This window comes from Pyxicephalus adspersus, chromosome 4 (genome assembly GCF_032062135.1).
Source record: "Pyxicephalus adspersus chromosome 4, UCB_Pads_2.0, whole genome shotgun sequence".
Classification (NCBI taxonomy): domain Eukaryota; kingdom Metazoa; phylum Chordata; class Amphibia; order Anura; family Pyxicephalidae; genus Pyxicephalus; species Pyxicephalus adspersus.
Window position 1 is genome coordinate 95,474,614 of NC_092861.1, and position 20,045 is coordinate 95,494,658.

Consider the following 20,045-nt stretch of genomic DNA (forward strand, 5'->3'; position numbering starts at 1 on the left):
TAGGATGATTGTAAACACTGTGGGCAGTTTGGTATGGATAGGCGAGGTGTCCTACATGATTAGTTAAACAGAAATATTCAAATATAAGCAAAAAAAAGAGCAATAGGAAAATTAATCACAATGCATTAAAAATGTGGGGTGGACAGTGGTGGCTGAACATTGTAGAAATTCTGTGGACTCAAGACATGACAATTTATTGCCTGTCTACTGTGCAGCTGTTATAATCATGGCACAATGTACAGTCTTTGGCAGATGGCTTCTATTGAACATACTTTGAGGTACTTCAACCATTTCTGTGATTGAAAAGATGCTGCACCTGATCACTGGTAAGATTTTAGTGTAAATCTCTTTGCCATAGCTGGGTGGTGGCAATTCCTGGTCAGGTGGTAGAGCTAATGCATTATTACCTCCCAACAGTACACAAACAGCGCTAACAAACCGTTTGTTGTACCCAACAGTACGCAAGCATTTACCTTACTTAGCCACTAGATGCCATTTCCACAATACAGCATATGGACAGTGATAGTGACACCCAACGGCTGGTTGATGTAATTGCAATTCTCATGTTTTAATTAATTTCCTAACTTTGGCTTCACAAAACTGGTAAAATACACCCACGTTTATTTTAAATATACACACACTCACACACACACGTTTTTTTAAATGCAAATGTAAAAAAAAATATTTTTTTGAAACTTTAAGCAAAGTACACGGTTGAAACATACAGAATATGAGTAAATTGATTGGCCTGTTTTGTTTCATTAACAAAAATGTTTCATTCAATTACCATATGTTTTGTCACAGCAAAAATTTGGACCAAAACATGGCAGTGATTAGCTAGAGAAGACTTGGCAGTTACCTGCTGAAGTCATCTTTGTACCTTCTTTATTCACCGGATTCACAACACTGTGCAAAGCAGTAATATCTGATTGGATTTCACTGCTGGGCCTTTCACTACCAGTCTATATACGGATTTTATTTGGATCAAATCTGGCTAACAACAAGACTTACCAATGCACTATTTTAAAATATTCTTAGATTTTGCAACATCATTAAAGGAGGGTCTTTTATATCTACCTATTTTCTCTGTAAATACTTAGTGTACAGAATCTCTATGGCATGTGGCATATTTCTCTTATGTACTGTATGCCTTTTTATAATCATACAACTGTTAGATTTCTCCAAACTTTTAGTGTCTTCTTGCTTGAAAATACATTGATTTTATACAAAGATCAGTTCTATGTTTTTCAATATTTAAAGTTAGGAATAGGTGATTTTTTTTTTGTTCTCACACATTTACGCATTTGTGTATGTGTGTGCATATAAAGACATGTATTTTATATTTTCCACATATTACATTATCTTAGAGAGATAAGTCATGTAATATATGTCCTATTTATTTCAGACATTTTACTATGCCTGAATGATAGGTGATAGTTATTTTGAATGATAGTTTTTTTTTCAATGCAATTACCTTCATATGACTATCCAGATACATTTCCATTCTATTGTAAAAGAAAGCTGCAAAAGACAATGAGAGGCTTACCACTTCCTATACTGGGAAGCTGACACAATATAATTGCAAATTTCATTGTCATCAATTAATAGTTTTGGCTTATCGCAATTTTTTTAGAAATCTTGAATAGGGCAGCATGTAATTTATTGCCTTCTTTTTTGGATCCAGACACAATTAATGACGTCTATTTCTTTTGATGTAAATTGCAAACTCTCAGAAATATACACTATGAAAATGCAGTTATATATTAGAAATAACTTTAATTTAAATTTGCTAAATGACCCCGGAAAGCTACATGAAAGATGTTCAGCTGAATGGGCTGATGTGCACTGTCTGTATAATTTATGTGGGAAATTTGTTCGAATGGTTCACTTTTATGGAGAAATGCTGCTTGTATCAGGCTTGCAAAAACCATTTTCCCCCAAGCTTCCATCTGTTCTTCAAACCAGGGCATATGCCATCTCATCGAGCTTGAAAGTCAACTGATTTATAACTCCTGAAAAGTGCATAGATTGAAAAGAAAGGTCGACTGCCGTTATATGACAGTGATTTGTTAGGCACTTGGATAAAGACAATTCACATTACTATGTACCCGAGGGGAACTAGCAATGCTGTAAGCTTCAAAACTCACTGGATTGACAACAAAAAAAAATAGCATGGCGTTAAAAAAAAAAAAAAATGTTTTTCTTTTTCAGTGTGGGGTTAAGGGTGGGATGTAGAGCAACAAAGCTACAATTATATTGTTATCAATTTGTTTCAGGACAGAGACTTTTTTTCCAAGGCTAAAAAGGTTACCAACTAAGAGTGTCAGAGCTTGTTACACTTTCATCTTTTAACTGTAAACTGAAACATCAGTCTTAAAAGTGCTGCTTGCTGCTTGTCAGAAAGTTCCGCTCAACATCACAAACAGGCCTCTGATGAGTTTTCTGTAGCTGCCCTGAAGGTGAATCTACTGTCCTGGTCCAATTAGTCATTTAATGAATGTTTGATGCTTGCTTCCATCGCATCATTCCTCTCTCCTCTTCCCCCCACCCCCAATATCACTTCAGGACTAGAAGGCAATGAAACCTTTGGCAGGTGGCAGGCCAAATCAAATTGACAATATGACCATATAAAAATCAATGCTTGTTTTGATGTTTTCATTTGTAGCTGTGATTCTTTCAACAGCTCTGCAGCTCAAAGGAAGTTTGTAGGCCCCATTAATATAACAAAACAGAATGATATATATAACGATGCATAAAATGTTGGCTCTATATGTATAGTGTTTATTATTTTTTATAATAATATTAGCTATTAGCCTATATTGTACCCTATATGATATCCTATATCAGCTCCTGTATTATACTATATCCTATATTATAGTCAGCTCTTAGCTTGTATTGTATCTTATAAGGTGTCCTAGGTCATTGCCTAGCCTATATTGTATCCTAAACTGTATCTTGGATCAGCCTTGCCTATTCTGTATCCTTAGTCTATATTGTATCCATTAAGAATATCCTATCTGTGCCTGGCCTATATTCCATCCTATAATGCATCCTGGGTCAGCTCCTGGCATATACTGTAGCCTATAATATATCCTGTGTCTGTATTGTATCCAATACAGTATTCTGCATTTGCTCACTGGCTTTATTGAATGTTAAATTGCAATCTTTTTCAATGTTTTTACCCTTGAGGTACACCTTAAAATATTTTCCAGGTCTCAGGGAAGCCCTGCTAAAACTTATTTATTAGGGGTTAGTGCTCAAATTGTTGGCCAGTGAAAAGAATGTCCAGAATATCACCCTAATAGTCAACCTAAAAACAGAATTATGCCATTGGCTCCCATGGACTTATGCTGCCATTAATAAATGTAAGATCAGTCAGCCACTGTTCAAGGAATGCTTAGTAACATCTGGAACCCTGGTTGAGAATGCATGCTATGCAGTACACTGGGTCAGCTGTACTACTGCTGCTATTAAAGAAAGTCGGGGGAGGAGTAATATACACATTGTTGGGTTTTAGAAAGCGTGTTTGTGAACACATGAACAAAGAAGACCTCTGCTTTGCTTTTTTCTTAAAGCATTCTTAGTAACCAATAACCCTTTCCAGATTTGAATGCTGCTGAAGGGGTGACCCTTTCTAGATCTGGGAACTCTCCATAATTGGCCTGGTATAACCAGTCTTTGGATGAGTCTACTTAATATTTAACTTTTTTTAAAGGAAAGTGGGTTTATGGAGATGCCATATGCTTGTTTGTTCTAGCAAGGTAGGTGTGTAACAGAAACAGTTCTCTATGTAGTCTCCAACATACCATCAGAGCTGAAATTCTATAGTGCTCATTTTCTAACAGCAAACAAGCTGACAGAAAAAGAGGGCAGAGTTGTATAGATAGTCTGCTGTTTCTACTTTCACTGTTAAGTCACAGGCTGGGTAGGAAAGAAGTATTCTGCCTTGTAGGGAACCGAGCATTTCACCCTATTGGAATAAAATGCCTGAACAAAGACCTTTATGGCTGGGTCACCAGGTATTTTCAAAAATGATATGACGATCATATTTACATGCTATATAAGGTTTATTCATTAGGTTTATAAATATTTTACAATTGCAGGTAGTTTAACACACTATTTATTTAAACATCTGCTGATGTTTCTTTAATCAAGAAACATGTATTCCATGGGTGATCATGAAACAATAAGTTTATAATTATTATTTATTCCTTTTGCTGTTGCTTTCAATCAAACCATAGGAACACCATTGTTGAATATTGATCTTATGATCAGAACTTATGGTTTGTCATGCCTTGTTTCCCCGATGATAAGGCACTGTCTTATATTTTTTGAAATGCCAAAATATGCCCTAGGTCTTATTTTCAGGGGGATGCCTTTTTTTTCCATGAAGAAGACTACAGCACACATTTATTGTTGAAAATCACTCATGATCACTCATGTGCCATTCATTGTCTTCTTCTGATCACTCTGTGCCATTCATTGTCCCCTTCTGATCACTCATGTGCCATTCATTGTCCCCTTCTGATCACTCTGTGCAATTCATTGTCCCCTTCTGATCACTCTGTGCCATTCATTGTCCTCTTCTGTTCACTCTGTGGCTATCATTATCCCCTTCTGTTCACTGACTCACTTTTTTTGGGTTCTACGGCCAGGTAACAGACTCCGTTAGGGCAGGGATCAGCAGCTTGTCCTTCCTGGCGTGTGCGCGGGCCTTTGTAGTCACTTTCTGTTTCGCTCTGCACTTCAGGCAGCCAGCACCGACGGAGTCACACAGAGGCACACAGTTACCCACCGTACCACCCGAATGGGAGATTCCGGCAGGCGCAGGTATCGGTGGGTGTCTTATTTGCGGGGGGTGGCTTATTTTACCATTTTGGGCAAAAATCGGGGGGTGGACTATTTGATGGGGATGGCTTATCATCGAGGAAACACGGTAGTGACCTTGCAGTGCTAGGATACTAAGTTTAGTCCTCAGCAAGGACACTATCAGGCACATTACCTAGCTCCCCCCCGAAATTATCATAAGGACAATCAGATATTAGATTGTGAACCACTCTAAAAAGCTAAAATGACTGTGGATGCTGCATGTTATGTTGGTGCTAAAAAAATACATGATAAATATATTTTGTAGGTTTATTTTTCCTGAAGTAGTAATGTACATTAGTTACAGAAGTGGAGTTCATCAGTTTATTATGTAGGAAAGCAGAATTTTGCTGTAAGTTTTTCCACATTTTTTATTGTAATCTTTTGATAGTGAAAAGGAATCTGGAATAGTTGTAATTGTATTCTGATGTTTATTTTCACTTTATATTAGAAGTACTCTTAAAAAAAAATACTGTATTTTAACTTTAAATTCAAGGTCAAGGAGTCTTATGGTCTACAAAATACAGTTGTGATTTTCAGTTAACTACCAAAACAAGAGTTTACTAAATGCAGAAAGCAGCTATAAACATTTCATACATAAACCAGTGAATACACTAAACTGACTTGTGTATTGTGTTACAAAATGAATTGCTGAAGCAGGTATTCTAACAAATTTGTCACATTTATGGCCACAAAGAATGAACTAGAGACAACTCTTCTGTAATGTTCAAAGTATATTGCATGGTAAAAGGAGAGCCACACAGATGCTGTACTAAAAATATAAACCGAACAAAGCCTTGCAGAGTCATAAAGGAAACAAGATGTGCTTAGGGGGAAATAAAAACACTTCAGTAAGATTTGACCTCGGCTGACACTAAAGGACTTAGAGATACTAAAATAAGCTATAACAGTGTTGCAAAGTTAGCCTTGATGGCGGGTAAATTTTCAGGCCACTACCACTTTTAAAAAGATTGTTTTCAATTGAGCTTCAAAATCAATGGGAGTTTTTTTAAATACTTTTTTTTCTTTGCAAATCAATGTTATAAATGAAAAGAAAAAGGCTAATATAAAGAAAAATATTTAGTATTTTTTGTTTTCATTTTTCTGTTGGACACTGATATACATTTGTCCACTGGTGAATGTAAGTGATAGCAGAGCAAGGTGCCCTATCACAATAGGATGCTGTGGATGTTGAACTGTAAGATTCAAAAAAGACATTTGCCACATTAGGATAAAAAAACAAAAGGGTATTCGTAATATTATTTATTTGTAAAAGGTATGATTTGTTGGCTAGAGTCCATAGGTATTAACTGGTTAGTTAGTGAGAAGTGTTTCAAGCAAGTTTTTCTTGAACTTGGCCAATAGTACTGTATGGTGAATGTTTATTTGTATCGGCTATCAACATGCTAAAACAACATGGCCCAGAACAGTCTACAACATAAACGCAACTTAATGTTAACCCCGTTGCATTACTTTATATAAATAATATAATGAAGACATACTTTTTTTTTTGCTTATCCATGCTTAAAGGATATTGACAAACATATGTATTTGCACACTTGATCAAATATGTCATTTTGCTTTTCAACCATTATCTAATGTTTTTAAAGTAGGTTTTAGGGCTGGCCTGTATTCTAGGAACAACATTCAGACATACTGGGCTTGATTTAATAAAGCTCTCCAAGGTTGGAGATGATACAATTTTATAGGATCACTTTGTAAAGCATTACTGCAAGTTAATTAATTTGTGATAATGCCTGTACAGTCACTACAGTCAGTACATAGTGTGCATAGCACAGAACTTGTAAAAAAAAAACGTACTCTATTAAAAAATTGGAAGGAAAGATTTATGCTAAATATAGTTGCATCATCATGGAATGATGCATAAAATCAGAGCAAGGTGTAGCTATGAATTTATGATTCATATCTGGTTGCATATGATTCTGTCCATTTTTACAGACAAAAACAGATGGCTTTATTATTTAACAGGCATATTTTTAGAGAATTTAAGCACTGCAGATATTTGAAATTATTTTGCAAGTGTAATAACCAGCAGAGCATATATACTTTATGCAGATGCTTTACATAGTGAAGACTACACTTAAGGTATAATATTTGCTTCTATTTTTCTAATAAAGAAATTGGATTAACTATACTATAAATTCATAATTTTCAAATTCAAAATAAGATATATTTCATTATCTGAAAATGTGAAGTGTTTTTAGTAAAAGCAGCTGTGTGAGCACCTGTGTACTTTACACTGCTAAACAAAGGGCAAGAATGCACTTTGTATAGAGACAAAATAACTCCCTGGAGTCTTCACAGGGTTACTGCCTGACATCTCTGTACTGCGTTGAAAAATGCAAATCTTATATCCATGCTTTGCTGACTTTAGATGTTGTCTGTTTAGATATAAGCATTCATAGTAGCGATTAGTTTTCCTTTGTAAAGAAAAATGGCAAAAATTAAAGGTTTATATCTGTAATTGTATCTGTAATCTGAAAACTACTGGATAGTGCGTATAAATATATATATATATATATATATATATATTACCAACATATATATCAGCAAACATGCATGTCCATCTACGTCCTACTGTTACCTACCTACCGTTCTATAACTGTCCCAGGTACTCCTCCAGCTGTCACCAGAAACTACACAAAAAAAAAACACTCAGGTATATCAAAAGGCTTTGCCAATATGGAGGCTTTAGCTTCCATGTCTATTCAGATACTTCTGTGGTCAGTTAGGCGAACCATTAGAACCTTGGAACACTTTTCCACAACTTTCTTGCACCTGCCATTTAATGTAGGGAACATCAAATGTGTCTTTTATTGCCAGTGACCACTAATTGAAAATGCACTAAAAGCAACATGTTTATATTTTAATAAAATGGTCTGCACAGTGTGAAGTTAAAATATCCTGTTCTCCTGTGCAAATTACCCATCATAAATATTCCATTTAAAAAAGTGAAAATAAACACACCTCTCACACTAGGACAGATGCCAACATTCTCGCCAGGTCTTCTTCCAGGTTCAGGTCTTCAGCCATCTTGATTGCTGGGCCTGAGATAATGTAATTCAATAATTAATTCACTGAGCACAATTATAAGACTGGAAAGCAAGCAGAATACTAGAATCTTAATAATAATGTTTGTGTGTGAAGCACTACTAATTGTACATACCTGATTTTGATTCCAACTGAACTTATCCTTATTTAAAACATTTATTTAAAACATTTATTAGGGTTAATTTAAAAGTAACTGTAAAATCCTTGCATTTAGTAGCCGCAATTTTGGTTTCATTTGGTGACATTGAATCTTGAATGACCCCTACTAAATCTCCTGAAGCAAAATGCCAAACATGATAAATAATAGCCTAGCAGAACATAACACTTTCAGTGTATTACAACTAGTATAGATGTAGGTCTATAAGAATCCAACCTTAAGACATAATTGTTTAGCCAGGCAACACATTGAAAATATTACCATCTGTTTTTCATATAGAGTTGTATCAGTGTGAAAGGGCACATAGTTAGTAAACTAAACACGTTTTATTCATCTGCTAGTTAATTAATAAAAAAAAGCAGAGGTAGAGGAACAAAGTAACGATCGTGAACTGTGCAATCCCTCACAACTCCCTCTCTCTTGTGCATTTTGCTTATTAAGAGACCGATGAACAATGTTTGTTTACATCAAGCACAATAATGATGCAAAACTATATGCTTCTACTGTAGCGGAAAGTAATAATTAAGATATTTCAGATATTTTTGCACTGCATCAGAGCTATGTGATCTATTTAAATTAATGATCAATTAATTGCCGTTCATGACATGATGAGACTGACAAAGTCTAGTAATAACCGATGTTTTTTTCTTCTTTTTGTGTAGAAATATAATGAAAATTGCAAGGAAATCTAGAGGAGGTAGATGTGATGTATGGGTGTTTAAAAATAACCAGAATGCGCCTTTGAATGCAGCACTAAACAATAATCCACACAGATTCAGTTTCAGTTTAAGACTCCCAATATAGTGCTACTGGATTATAATGCACTCACAATTACAAAGAATTTAAATTATATTTGCTTATCTTAGACAGACAATTGGGTACAAGAATAGCATGTTATACATCATTCCAGCCTAATCTGCAGTGAGGACCATAATCCTCAGTGCTACCTGTTGCTGAACTTGATGTTTGATAGAAGCACCTACAGATTAATTGTACTCAGAATAGCTATGACTATATTATACAGTACAGTCATGTATAAAAATAGGCACATTCTATTAGGTATGTTGACTTTACCAACATATTTGAATATGCAAACAATACATTTTCATTGAAACAGGTCCTACAGATACAGGTAAATGAGAATTTACAATTTACCAAAAATATACATTTAGTGATGTACTGTACACAGTAAGGGCACTTTTTGTCTTACAAAGTAGTGTTCTCCCTGCTTACCAGTCTCTGTCATTGTCTCTGATTGACTGATTCATTGGCCCTGATTTATTATAGCTCTCCAAGGCTGGAAAGGATATACTTTTATCAGTGAAGCTGAGGGTAATACAGCAATACTGGAATGGATCTGGTGATGAAAACATTTACTAACAAATAGCAAATTACTTTTAGCAAATCCATTCCAGGTTTGCACCCAGCTTCACTGATGAAAGTGTATTTTCCACAGCCTTGGAGAGCTTTAATAAATCAGGCCCATTGATTCCTCTTTTTAAAATTACTTGAATTGCATGCTCTCCATGAATTGATTGTCTCAATTCCCCCAACACATATGAATGTTATGGAAACTAGGAATTTCGCTAGGTAACTGCATAACCCTCTATTTCCTCTTTTGGAGCTGTGCTTTTGTGAATTTGCTAATGTGCTTAAGATCATTATGATATTGAAATATTCACTACAGGTGCATCTTCAACTTTGGGACATCTTGTTTCATGTTCTTATCCACCACACTTTAATTTGATTAAGAATCCATTGTAGAATATTTGGCCTGATTTAAGATCTCCAAGAATGTAGGAAGTAGAAAATTACAGAAGAACCTGGGTGATCCAGCAAACCATGGACTTCTTAAAAATCATACTATAAGTTGGCACTTTTTTCAATCCTGGACCAGATCCATTCTAGGTTTGCTGGTAGTCTATTTTCTTGAGTATTGAAGAGCTTTAATAAATCAGGTTCAAGGAGTCAACTATGAATTTTTTATCATATCAATGAAAGTTTCCAGGTCCATAAAGCACCCAAGCCACCTCAAACTGGAACATGCTTCTCAGCTGGGACTAGCATCTTTTCCTGACATACTTTCTTAAATTTTTCAAACATTTTTACTTGTTACTGCGGTTAGGCTATTTCGTTTTTAATCAATCCTAAGTACCTTGCTCTATAAAAGCAATGTGCCTTATATGTTCAGTAACAAACCATAGTCTTGCTCCAATGTTCTTTTTGGACAATCATGGTTTTTTTTTCTGGCACAGCTCCTATAAAAGTTAAATTGGTGCAGTCTCCCAATGTAGATGCATACACTTTGACATCAAGAACTACAACAGGTACCTGTAGATCTCATAATAAATAATTGGGGGTCCTGGCGACTTTTTCCAGCTTTAGATGGGTCTGTTGGGTTGACATTACTAGGTCAGCCAGTCCTGGATCAATTAGCAGTTATTTGAAATCACCTTCACGACTAAATTATTTTCTATACAGCAGAATGATTTCAAATAATCTGACAATCCCTCCAATTGCTTGCTAGGCTTGTAGGCATCTACAGCCTTTTTCCTGAGGGCTTTATGAAGCTCTTTTGAACTTGTAATAATGACACTACACACGATAATAGCAAAGAGACCACCAACCCTGGATATCTGCGCTTTGAAGGTTCCAAAAGAATACTCCCTATGAGGGATCAATTTTATTGGCACCTAATCTGGTATCACTGGTGGTTCTGTAATCCATTTATTCCCCCATTGATTATGAGCGCCGCACATCACTTCTAGTACATCTAGACCTATTTCATTTATTGCAGACTGTGGCATTTACAGTAACTAATTGAAAATATAGAGATAGGCCATGATAAGTGCTAAAATGAGGAGGTTAGGGCTGATATACATGGATCAAATGAAGCACTAAAACTAGCCCACAGAGGACCAAAATTTAGCACTGGAAAGGACCTCTATTTATAACCAAAATAAGGTAAGACTTGAGTTTAGCTTTGTGGTATAAGTAAACCTTCATTTTAAATTTGCAATGTGTTTTATCTTACCAGCTCCTAGATGTAGTGGATTTATTTGCTTTCTTTTTTCAGCAAGTACAGGACATTTTCAGCAAGTACAGAAAATACCTGTGATGTTGTAAGATATGCATATGATGTTTTCTGTGGGCTCAATAGCTCAGGAAAGTATAAGACCTTTACCATTTTTTTTCAGCTGTGTCTTGTTGGGTAAATTTCCCTTCACTAGATACACAGCAGGAAGAAAGAGAAAGCTTCTCTGGAAAATCCCTTTTTAGACAGTTGTCAGAATGAATTTACCTATTGAAAGATTTCCCCTCACTTCGTGTTGATGCAACAAAAGGATCAATACAGAGTATAAATGATGCAGAGAATACCTAAGTCCAGACAGAGGTTCTAACCCTTCCAAGTTGTTACTTTTACCAAATGCTAACTTTTACTTTAACAGAACACAGCCAGCAAATTAATCTAATGGAGATTCTAAAACTTTCCCACTCTATTCTCTATGCTATTCAAAACTAAGAATGTGCTTTTGGCTGGAGTTTGGCTTTGATTAAACAAAGTAACTATTTTATTGCTGAGTCTGCCTGTGTCTGGGTTGCTGGTACAGCATAAAAATGTAGTTCAGAGCAAGGCAATAAGGTATAATTGCTCACTTTCTAGTGCATTTCATGTAAAATAAAAAATAAGCATATTTAACTGGTCCTGTTACATTTGTGTTCATTTATTTTTGAATGGGTATAATATGCAATGACAGCTGTAGCTGACAGTTGTGCTGTAAACTAACCTTCTTCATTTAAACAGGCTTCCTAACACACCAGAACCCACCAAAATGGTGCATATAGCACCAGAATTCACTGGTAAATGTTCCTGGACAATAGGAGAAGTAAGGCATGGACATGCTACCACCCCAAAATTACTTAGATGACTTTTTTTGGGCTTGTGAAGCATGCTAATGTCCAAAACCAGTTAAAGCACATGCACTTAAAATTATTATCGCTGCAAAAAATACTGCATGACATGTTTTCACACGTACATTTGTACATTTGTGATAAATGAGACAAAAATGTAGATTGTCCCAGTAAACAATACACAGCTGAACGATCTCTAAACTCTTTTTGCTTTTTTGTACTGTCACTGTCACACATGATCCATTACCATTAAGCAATGAGCAATATTCAAATTCAATACTGATCATTTATTTTACTTAATGACAGTGGTTATGCATTTAAATGATGATAATCTTTAATCATTTCAAACTAAAAATGTATTTGTTTAGTTAAAAAAAAGTAAGTTTCAGAATCCTTTTAAAACTCTGAGCCACGTTCCTTTTTTCTTATAGTTAAAATGAAATGCCTGTTCAGTATTAAAAGTTCTATAGAATGCCTTTAGCAAAGGATAGTACTCAGCTGAAGGTCTTTAAGTGGGCCATTTAGGAATAAAAAATGTCTGTTGACATCTGTAAACGTCCTTATATGGATCTATGTCAGGCTTGTACAGCAGTGAAGCAGTTTAACATGAACAAATCATAGTTACAGTATGTTTTAAAAGTATTATCTTTAAGGACAATCTGTATTCTGAGCATTAAGCACTTGTTGAAGCCATGGGCTAGTCCTCAAGGCCCAATGCTTAAGAAACACAGTCATGAAAGCAGAAAGCATCCACCATAATTTACAGTGTACCTTTCCTAAATTTTCTTTAGATTGCAAAAAAATATGTTTTTTTTATATGTATTTTGTAAAGCCTCAGGAATATCACTGAAACAGATTTATTACCAGCTATCAAACAGGTAAATGTATAATAAATAAATGTTCATGTAGGTTAACATTCTCAATCCCTAGGCAGCCATTCCCAAGTATAATGTTGAGCAAACAATTCATCATAGTTTCAGAACTTTCATTTCAACTTGTACTGTTTAGTATGTGCTACATAATTAAACAGAAAGTTCTGAAGTATGTGGGTAATAAAACAACTGTTGTTAAATTGTTATTTATACCACAGTTGACACACAGGGTGGTCATTACATGCTATTTAAGGGAAAACAAGTTCAAATCCCATAGAAGGAATGTAGGTATTTTAAGCACAACCCTTAATCACTATTGAGTGCAGGTTGTGGACAGAGCCTAGTTGCAAATCTAGAACTCAGCAAGTTCTACTATTGTGGAGAGTGTGACAATCTTTTTTATGTACTCTTTTCATCATCCTTGCCCTTGCCCAATATACAGCAACACAGCTGGATATCAAGCAACCAGCCAGCTGAAAAACTTCTGGACTTGAAGCAAAAATACTTGCCTACCAGTTTCCATGGTACAGTTGTGTTTTTTGACCAAGCTATTCTTTGGTTTCAGGACTGTCACATGGCCGTTCCTAGCCTTTTGAAAAGACTGCAGAAGATGTTTTGGGGCCTCCAATAGTGTACTGGAGAAGTTAAAAGTGGGCCTGGAGTGTTTATTTTTTTCTTTGCTTGACCAGGTTACCTAACTCCCATGCATTCACATTGGGTTACTTTGTGCAGACAAATTCCCCAGCATCATCTGAAGCCAGTATTTATTTTTTTTGCAAGAGATTTTCCTCCAAGAGATTTTGTGGCAACACAGGCATGCAGAGACTCTTCTTTACAATAAATACCTATCTACTAGCAAGTTTTGTATTTTTACATTTTATTTATTCTTTAACAGTTGACCCTGGCCAACTACTGTCATCCTGTGTGCAGAGATTTTCATTTTTAACCTCCTAGCCGTTAAGCCCGACCTTCGTACGGGCAAAAAAAAATGGCTGGGATGGTTAACCCCGAGTTTTTTCCCATCCTTACTTACCTGGTCCCGCTGTGCTCATCCAGCGTCGTGTTCGTGTTCCAGCGTCGTCCTCCGTCGATCTTCGTCCGCCGATCTCCCTCTCCAGCGTCGGTTGTCCTTCGTCGGGTGCCAGCGGGACCGGAAAGAAGCCGGCCGGCTTCTTACCTGGTCCCGCTGATCGTCCACGTCCTTCTTCTTCCAGCGCCGGATGATCTCTGAAGCAAGAAGCTGTCCGGCGGAGAAAAAAAAAAACGGACGGCTCCTCCCTGCGTGCGTGATGACGTCGGCGTGTGTGCGGGAAATTCAAATTGAAACTCATTCAAACATTTTGTATTGGATTCAATACAAACTCCTGTATTCAATCCAATACAAAATAATTCAAAAAATTACAAAGTATATAACTGGTAAATTCAAACTGTCATTTTGTATTGGATTGAATACAAACTCCCTATCCAATCCAATACAAAAAATAAAAAAAAAATAAAATAAAAGTAAATAACTTGGAAATTCAAATTTATATTTTGTATTTGATTGGATACAAACTGGCGTATCCAATCCAATACAAAATAATATAAAATTAATACAAAGTACATAACTGGTAAATTCAAACGCTCATTTTGTATTGGATTGAATACAAACTCCAGTATCCAATCCAATACAAAAAAATTAAAAAAAATAAAATAAAAGTAAATACATTTTTTATATTCATATTATCTACTAGAACCCCTGTTCGGACATATTTCTGTAAGTTACAGGTCTACAATTTAAAAAAAACATTTCATGAAAAACAGTGGATCACTTTTGGTACAGAAATCTAGACCTCAGTGTAACGCTCAGGTGGTTAAACTAAAAAAAGCTTACCTACTTTTATCAGCATAACTGATATAAGTTTTCTGAGTATATCAAGAGTTAAGGTATAAAACTGTTCATAATCTGCAAGGGTTATTTTTAAAAACATCTTTTTTGCACCTGTTTTTTTTTTTTTTGTTTTTGTTTTTGAACAGTAAACCAATGTTGCAGTTTTCTGACCAATGAATGACTAATAAACAAAGGATTATTTTATAGCCAGTATGGTTTACTTCGCTAATCACTCAAATTACTTTTATTTACTTTGTTGCTGAAGTATGCAGCAGGTATCCATTTTATTAGTTTAAAACACATCAAAGCGTGGATACAGCTTCAATATTTGAAGCTTAGTGTGGGTAAAAACAACCTGCCATGATTCAAAATAGCTTATGAGGTAATGCAATAAGCTAGTTTTATAAATAAGCTTATGTGACACAGAACTTACTGAGAAAGAACATATTAACGATCAGACAGGGTTTATTAGCTGCAGTGGTTGAGGGCTTTACTAGTAGATAATTGCCCGTGACTTACATTATACCTGTACATAAAAAGCACACATGCATAATGAAGGTCAAGGACAATTATTAGCCTACACCATCTACACTCTGAAAAACCATTTGCCATTTTATTCTTCCAAAAATGTGAAGTATTTTTTTTCTTGTTGGAATAGTGCATCTTCTTGCCTGCAATTTCCTGAATGCTGGAAGAAATGTTAAACTGTAGATAGCTTTTTGTGCAGATAAAACACGCAATGAGTTTTCTGGGACAAAAAAAAAACATAACTAATGAAGCTATGGTGACACAGCTGTAATTTTTTATGTCCTACGCAAGACTTTTAAATACAGTCATTTTAGAATTGGTATTGTTGATATCATTTATTAAGTATATCCAATCACTTTTAAATAATTACCTTTTCTAACTGGATTGAAAAGATAAAAAAACACTTTAAAATAACAAAATCAACAAATATATGACATGCAATGTCATGGTTCGCTATGTTTATTTTTTTATTACTTAAACCATTTGTATTTTTTATGATTTTGTCAGTTTTTAAATACCTAAACTGATAAGGTTTATTGCTATCTGAATTTTGGATCAGAAGTGAGAGTTTCAACTCACATCATACTCTGAATATTTGTTTTGTTATGCCACCGACTGTACCCTTGCTTATGTCAGTGCTTGCAGTGCCCCTTACTGGTCTCTGGCATACTATACATTTGATGACTACCATAGGAACAATTGTCATTGAGTTGCAATGACTAGAACATTATTCCCCTTATTGCCACTTTATGGGAAAAGCATTGGCAATGGCATTCTATTTCTATCTTGTTTTCCAATAAGTAAACCTCAGTTATATGGTGCCCATGTACCATAAAGGTTGTGTGAGTACTATAACAAGAACTTTGGAGTTTTTACTGCAAATATTAATTTACCCAAAGACCAAGAAAAGCTACAAAAGCAGCTAAATAAAAAAAAGCATTGGAGAATTACCATATGCATTTGAAAGTTTATACTTTTACTGTAACATGCATTTTGTGGTTTAATCCTAATTGAAAGATAAAAGTTGCCTAAAACATGACTGGTAGATGCAAGTAGATTGTTTTACCCAGGATCTTCTTGTGACTCTTCAACATTCAGGTGGCCTAATCGGGGGCTTGTAATTCTGCCTTTTATTGTGGCCATTGCAATTCTTGGTTGTGAATTTAAACATGCTGTCGGTGTTTGACAGCATCATATTAGTAGAATCATCTGGCAAATCTGTTATCTCTGTTGCCAGTTGTTTTACAGACAGGAAGTGAATGGAAATCTCCAACACAGACAGTTCTAAAATGTTTCCTTTTGTTTCTGGACTTTGTTCCTTTATGTTTACTGCTGATGCTGTCAGTAACACATTTCTTTTCCTACAGTGACAGTTTTTAGGCTCTATGAATAGTAGCTCAGACTAGAAGTTGAGAACCAAGAAGCAGCATCAGGAAGTAACTGCTAGGATTTTGCAGGTGTTGGTTTTGGAAAAGCAGTAGCAGCAGCAGGAAAAGCTTGCAAAAGCAGTGCAAAGCATAATTAACTGAAGTCTGTTGAGGTGGTTGGGAGAGCAAACTGCCATTGGACTCTGCATGAAGCATCTGAAAAAATTAACCTGTTCTAGAGGCGGCTAAATTTAGTGTATAGGAGATTATACATGCATTAAGGGCATACACTTTCTTGTAGGATTATAATTTTTTTCCATACTTGAAATGTACCACAGTTAGGGAATACGAAATGCAATTTATGTACATAGGTTTAGCTATATCTTAGTTTACTGTTCATATTTTTAGACTTAGATACAGGAAGCCTCAAAATTTGTCAGATCTTTATTTCTGTGTATGCATTAGAGATTTTCCGTCACTTCCTGTCCCTGGCAATGCATGTATGGGAAATTGGTGTGCAATTCTCACAAGCAGGGAGGCATGGGCAGCAATAACAATTTTAGAATTTTTATTTATTGCTAAAATTTTGGGCAAAGGAACACAATGGGCAATTAAAACAAAGCCCAAAAACTGTAACCATTCACTGTTCCAAACAAAACCTAGTCAGAAAATTGGGACAGCAGCTTGCCAATCTTTCTGTATCCTGTTCTCTAGTATTTTAAAAAATCCCTATGACATTCAACCATTCTGTGGTAGAGAAGAGTGGACATGAGTTTTATTGACAACTGGAAAATATAAGGATATTTTGTTTGACATAATCCAGTAAATATGAAATTAAACATTTTTTATTGTAGTTATTTCTTTTTTTTTATTTTGGAGTTTGTTGGTTTTTGTCTGTATGTTGGATGTTTAGGTGTCTAATATTTTACCATTATCTATGTAATAAAGCGGAGTATTGATCTTTGACCATTGATTGACCTTCTCCTTTACAATCAGTTGTTAAATAGCGTAGTTCAATATATACACAGATATTTATAATAAAAATGCAATAGAGTTTATGTCTCAAATCTAGAGAAAAGACAATGAGCAAATGATTACAGCAGTGCCAAAGGTTACCAATTATGATTTTCCTTTAAGGTAAATATAAAAAAGAATTTTGACTTACATGATTTTGTATTTTATTTTTTGCAGATTTAACCAGCTTCAACATGTAATAATATTTTAAATTTGTCAGTAACTATCTTTCTTTGCTGCACAGTATTTAAAATCTCAGTTTCTAGACACAGTAATAAATAATTTAATTTGAAAACCTAGTTGAGGGGACTTTGAAGAACAATTGTTGTACTCCTACTGCTCTTTGGATAATACATGGCTCATGCTGCAGTGGGTCTCATTATCAGGTGAACTTTGAGCTTCAAGATTTCTGAAGCTATTGTTCTATTAGATAGCTAATAATCTTTCTATATATTTATCTATCTTAGTTTTATCTTTTTCCAAAATAGGTGTAATAGTAACTTGTTGTAACAGGTTTGCATCCCCATGGCCACAAACATTGTGCATATCCCATACTGACATAAACTGTGTGCCTTCAAAACCTGGTATGTGTTTTAAAAGAAGAACACAGTATTAGAAATAATTCTCCTAAAACAGAGAATGTTGTATGGACATTAGGTAGGTTTAGTAACCGCTCTATCACAGGGTCAAACATGAGGCCTAGTGGAGCTTTTACCTGCTCATATAAAAAGTTTTTTCATTTAAGAAAAAACAAAAAAACTAAATATGAAATAATATGGGATCTGTGAATTAGAACCTGACATATCAGGGGAATTACCAACACAGCAGAACTTTAACATTATTTATTTATGGACCACATTAATAACGTTAGGAAACACAGTTTAAAAGCCCAGGTTTGTCATTTTCTTTCACTGTAATATACTGTATATCAGTTTTATTACACTACTGACCTTTATAATTGTCACCCTACAAATTGATTGATAGTTACATTATTGGTTGACTGGCCTAACTCGTCCTGGTTCATTGACCTACAGACCTGGTCTCTGTAGGACCTATTTGTTTTCTTTCTTTGTTGTGTTTGACCTAACCACAATAGTCACACTCTTCATGAGGATTTTTTTGTTGCATCTTGTAAACTCACCTAAACAGTAACTTGTTATGAATCTTTAGGGTTATGTTACAAGGAGCAGATCGATAAAGGAATAGAGTATATAAAATACTTATGGTCTCCATTCTTAATTATCAGAATTGTAATAAGATAAAAAAAATGGTTATCCTGTGGTAATACTGTTTTCTTTGAATTACATAAAAAAAAACTCAAGACACAACTGATTGTTGTCATTGCCACTTTAGACTGCAACAGGTATCTTATAACTAAATTGGTATTTATCTTTCTCCTCTCCCTATAGAACTATATAGATTACTTTTATTTACAGCCTTTTTCATACATATGCATACCAGCAATGTGTGTGATTTATTATTTGCTTGATAAGTTGGTGGCTGGTAGCTCCCTTCTGTCTGTTCTTTAGGTACAAATATGTTTCCAATATGTTTAAACAGCAAATTTTGTGAGACAAATTGCTTGTTGGTTGTGTATGCAAGATCTGGCATACCGGGACCAGGGGTGTAGTCAAAAAAAACGAAAAGGGGGCACGGTACTATTCATGGCGAGCACGCATCATTGTTATGTAAACGTGCCAGCCCCACTACACCCCTGCCTATGTGTCATTCAAAGGTGAAAAAACTTCCCCCGTCATGACGTCATGATACCAAAACCCACCCACTCAGAACATCAGGCTTCCAGATTCCAAAGTCCTGCTAAAAATGTTTATAAAAGCCCCCATTGTTTTCATTGGAAGCTTTCATAAAAGTTTAAAAACGCTTGAAAAAGCCTCCATTGCGTTCAATGGAAGCATTTTCCCGCGTTTATCCAGCGTTTTATTTTTTAAATGTTGCAAGCAACGTTTAAGATAACGCTCAAAAACGTGCCTGATGGAAACGTCCTGGTGTAGATTAGCCCATGGGAATGCATGGGGACTTCAAACATGGGCTTTAAAAAGCCTCAGGTTAAACGCTGAGGAAACAGTCCATGTACACTAAAGCTGCATACACACGTCCAATAATTATCGTTAGAAACGACTGTCGAACGACCGATGAACAACCGATTGGCCAAAAAAAAGTGACCAAGGACGCCGACGAATGAGGATTGTCGTTGGAAAATAACGACCGCCACGGTGGATCTGATTGGCGGACGATCTTTCACTATCTATCGTGTGTACGGTCGTTCAGTGATCGTGCATGTTTCTGCTGTACACTTTCTCCTTTACATGTCCCTCCCTGCATCGTCCAAACGATTGTATCTAGTGGATTATATTTGAATGAATTTA

General features: G+C 35.4%; 1 protein-coding gene and 1 long non-coding RNA gene across 3 annotated transcripts in view; one reads left to right on the forward strand and one right to left on the reverse strand.

The window, feature by feature from the left end:
- PACRG (parkin coregulated) overlaps positions 1-20,045 on the forward strand; it is a 364,259-nt gene that overhangs the window by 83,691 nt on the left and 260,523 nt on the right. The window lies entirely within an intron of this gene.
- Positions 1-20,045, reverse strand: part of LOC140329037 (uncharacterized) — a 51,213-nt gene that overhangs the window by 27,268 nt on the left and 3,900 nt on the right. For both annotated transcript variants that reach the window (XR_011920391.1, XR_011920390.1), the window contains exon 2: positions 7,855-7,934. This is a non-coding gene — a long non-coding RNA (uncharacterized lncRNA). The remainder of the gene's footprint in view (positions 1-7,854; positions 7,935-20,045) is intronic.